The following is a 4,542-nucleotide window of genomic DNA, read 5'->3' as shown; positions in this document are numbered from 1 at the left end:
GAGCAGGAACGTGGTAAGTGAACAGGAGCTGTGAAGTCTGAGTGGTTCCAGCAGAAAGAGGAAGAAAGCTGTACCAGGAGTTGTGAACTCCAGGCGGGAGGCCAGTTTGCGGTGAGCACTCCTGTGTGTTGACTGTGTGCCAGGCCCGCGCCCTGTACTTTGCATGGATCATCACAAGTGAGCTACAGGGCAATGTTCAGATAAACCCCATTTTACAGATGAGTGAATCGAAGTACAGATTGGCTGAGTAACTCTCCCAGAGACACATAGGAAGGAAGTGAAGATGCAGGGTTCCACTCCAAACTCCACCACAAGGCCAGGTTACCTCCGCATACAAGTGGGGTTGGAAGACTATCCCGGGGAGATGGTTATTAGAAAGCCGCAGTGCAGTGTCTGTGATGCGGGCCCAAGCCCAGCTGCAGGGGACTGGGTGAGTCAGGGACAGGTCAAGGGGACAGGGAGTGACTGTTTCATGAAGCAAAGGGGTACTTGCAGTTTCACCCACGTGTTTGTTTTCAAGCAGCAATTGCAGGGGAGAGAATAGCTCAGCGGCAGAGTATGCGCTCAGCATACCCGAGATCTAGGGTTCAGTCCCCAGTACCTCCATTAAGGAAATAAATAAACCTAATTTTATTTCCCCTCTCAAAAAAACTAAAATAAAAAATACATAAAAATTTTTTTTAAAAGAAGCAATTGCCAGTCAATTCTTTTTATAATTTTAATGTCTTTTAAAAATGATATTAGCTGTTTTGGGGTGGCATGTGAGGTTTGTAGCCGGGAGCTGCTCCTGCCACCAAGAACATGGAAACTTTGTCCCGAGTCCCGCTCTTAGTGCTCCAGCGTCCCAGCCTGAGATGAAGAAGCCGCCCCGGGTGCCTGGCCACCGTGGTGTGCGCTCTGATGGTAGTGTCTTACTTCTTACCACTGGAGGAATAATTGATGAAGTCACTGTCGCACCTCCCAGGGCTGGCTCCGTGACTGATGAACGTGGGCCTCAGAGGCCCGCTGGTGGAGTAAGTGGACAACATACTACGAAGGGCCCACAGCCAGCTTCCTGTTTACAGTGGGAGGTTTAGGTTTCATAATCCTGGGCCGATCCAATGTGCCAAACGTTCCAAAACTCAATAGATGTCTATACATTGGATTTGTGTCCTATTGAGTATTTTCGTGGCTGGAGTATTCATGAGAATGAAACTGCCAGGCTATCTGAATGTTCGAGTGCCTTTGGAGAAGAAATCAGTGGAAAATGGATTTGCTCCTGTTAATGAAATTTTAAAGGCTGTATCAATCCTCTAACATGAAATGTGGGAAAGAATGAAAAACAGCAGAAAAAGAAACATCTGTGAAAAGACAGGAAGCAATAAAGCTTGGACTAGACTGTCTTCTGCTTAGGGAAGAGATAAGCTTATCACAGTATTTTTTTTCCTGCTGACCTGTACGGATGTACCAATGATAAGTGGCATTTTCTTCTTAGTTTTTTGTTTCTGAAAGAAAATATGCTCCGTTTCTACAACTATACTGTTGAATAAAATGATTTTTTCCAACCCCCTTAACATTTTTTGGACCTTTCTGATTTTCAGAAATTAATGTAAAATCAGGAAGCAAGATCCCATAGGCTAAGAACCCTGGGTGGCTGGTCAGCTTTGCCTTTAGATACTGCATGATAGTACATTATTTCGGATATGTATGTAAGACTGCTTCCTAAACAGTAAGAAAGGAGCAGAAATTGATAATTTTTCTAATTTAAAAAAACAGTTAAATTTGAACATAGCAATGAAAACCTAAGCGCCTCTCCATTGCTTTGTTAACTTCTTCCTTAATGCAGAACTGGCTGTAACAAACACTTGCAAGCCTTTCTGGTCAATATTCAACATTATGGATTTTCTTACAATTCATTTATCCACAGACACTTTTCCAGAGCCCTGCTGCCTGCAGAGCCGCTTGGAAAGTGAAGAGGGAAGAGGGGCCCTCCACCCCTCCTGGAGACTGGGGGCCTTGGCCCTAGGTGGGCCTGTTACCTAGAACTCTCCCCGCCAGTGTCTGCCTGGCTAACTTCCTTTCCTCCCTCAAGTCTTCCACCACTGCAGTGAGACCTGCCCTGACCATGGTAATCCTGCAGCCGGCCCTCTCCCCCCAAACTGCAGGGGCTCCTGTCTCCTGTTCCCTGATCTATTTTGTTCTTTTCTTCATAGCAACTGCCAGCCACTGAGTAATACTACTTATGCAGTACCTTTAGTGTTTGCTGCACATTTCCCCCGACTACTACGGTGCAAGCTCCTCGAAGGCAGGCATCTTTATCTGTTTTGTTCTCTGACTTATCCCAGGTGCCTAGAGCATTCCTGGGCACATCGTAGGCCTTCTGTTCATATTTTTGGGTTAAAAAAAGCAGTTGTCCCAGTGGGCTGTGACTCCTTCATGAAACAGGAAGGGCTTTGGCCAAACTTTGGAAGATAGGCAGGCTTTCCATATGAGAAATAAGGAAGATGATCGGGTAGGGGAGCAACATGAGCAAATGCTGGGAGATTGGAACAAGTCAGTCCTTTGGGAGGCAGTGATTAGACTGATTTGGCAGTGCCTGGGGTGTGTGGTAGCAAATGCCAGGATAAAGGGTGTGGATTTTCTTTTGTAGACAATGGGAGGGAAGGGAAGGACCATGGAATGGTTCTGAGCAGGGGAGGTACTTGATGCCAGAAATCTTTTAGGAAGATTGACCTGGAAGTGGAGTGCCTTTTGGGTGGGAGTGGTCCCTTCTGGGATATTTTCCTGGATCCCCACCCGCGTTTCCCCTTCCTCATGAGCACTCCTGATCAGTCTGGGGCTTCTCTGTGCCCCCATTTTCCCTGTGCTCTCACTGCTCCGCACCAAGCCAGAATCAGAATCTGAAGGTGTGTGGCGCATCTTAGATTTGGAGGGGCAGCTTTGGCTCTGCCGACTCCCCTTTCTCTCACTGAAGTTGGGGGAGCCTCTGGTTAGAACTGGCATGTGGCACTTGGGATGCTTCCTCCTGCTCCTCCAGCTTCAAATTCATGCTACGGCCCCAAGAAGGATGAGAGAATGCTTTGAGATTTCCCTAAGCAACAATGAAATTCCAAAGGAGTAAAAGGCGCGGAGACCTTTGCCTGGTACATCAAGATCGTGGACAGATTTAGAGCTGGAGCCTTGTGTTACAAGTCAGACTCCAAGAGGGGTAACCAGCCCATTAGCGCAGGCACCTGGAAACTGACTTTTCTGTCATCTCTCCAAACACACACACACATGCACACACACGTGTGCACACTCTCATAGACACACGTTCACTGGGCCCTGGAAAGATCAAGGCCAGCTGCAAAGCACCCATTCCCCAAGACTCCTAATTTATATTGGGAACTAGCTATAAAGCTCCCCCTGGCCCCCAGCCTTCCCTTGCAATGATGAAGAGCATGTCACATCACACTAAATGTGACACTTAATCAAAACCCATCTTCTTTAACAAATCCTTAACCTCCAGCACAGGAGAGTCACCAAGGCCAAGGGACGAGACGGGGAGCCGACTCAGGTGGCGTACGCTTTGATTAAGATGATACAGATTTCCTTTTATTTCACTTTCATCAGAGTTGTAGAATTCCAGATCTGTCCCCTTTTTGATTTGACAACAGCACATTTCAGTAGAGGTTGACACCAAAAAAAGACCAGGACTTGTGCTCTCTTCAACCTGGAGTAGGCGATAATTTCTCTGAATCCTCTTCAGTAATGATCGCCAGGGCTTCTGATCTTCCCATAAGCAAGTTTTGCAGGGAATGTGGTTAAACTGAAGCACAAACCTGGCTGGCATCTGGTTCCTTTCTTAAGTAGTATCTAAATACCCTTAATCTATCGGCCCTGGAAAAGACCTCCCCTTCTCTGCCTCCTTCCCTCTGTCTTTTTTTCCTGAGACTTAAATCCTCAAGTGAATTCTTTCGCCAGATTTCTGGGGCAGGAAATTTACTTCCTGCCACACAGTATATTAGAAACTTCTGGGACTCCAGCGGCTGTCCATCTCTATACCATGGCTCATGGTTTTTCTCCTGACCTGTGTGGGATTTTGTTTTACAATTATTTAATCACAAGGTAGTTCCTGATAGAACATATTTCTCTCTGTTCAATAGTTAATGAATCCCTGATTATGGATGGCGTAGGTGTTATGAGACAGAAAGGTTTATTTCTGCTTCCAAGAAACTTTCAATCTGGAAATATGATGCAATAACAGTAATATGTGGTAGAATGTGACAAATGGCTACAAAAACTCCAAAGCACAGGAATTCATCCAGTATTAGTCATCCAACACATGGCAGACCCCATTCTAGGCTCTGGGATATGGCTCTGTACAAAATGGACAACATTCCTGCCTGCAAGGTGCTTACATTCTAGTTGGGTCTGGATTTTCAATTTTTGTGTATTCAGCTTTGAACTACCCATCCTTTCAAACCTTATCCATTGACCTCCTCCAGTCTCCTTCTGTAGACTGCATTTGGACTTTCATGCACACGCTGACAAGTGAAATGTCTGAGCTATTGCACAACCTCA

General features: G+C 46.0%; 1 pseudogene; it reads left to right on the top strand.

Moving 5' to 3' along the window:
- Window positions 1-801: 801 nt before the first annotated feature.
- LOC123618491 (oligosaccharyltransferase complex subunit OSTC-like) lies at window positions 802-1,296 on the top strand (annotated as a pseudogene).
- The last annotated feature ends 3,246 nt before the right edge of the window (window positions 1,297-4,542 follow it).

The sequence above is a fragment of the Camelus bactrianus genome, chromosome 5 (assembly GCF_048773025.1).
Source record: "Camelus bactrianus isolate YW-2024 breed Bactrian camel chromosome 5, ASM4877302v1, whole genome shotgun sequence".
NCBI classification, from domain to species: Eukaryota; Metazoa; Chordata; class Mammalia; order Artiodactyla; family Camelidae; genus Camelus; species Camelus bactrianus.
The sequence above is the reverse complement of the archived record's forward strand: the minus strand, read 5'-3'. Positions and strand labels throughout refer to the sequence as shown.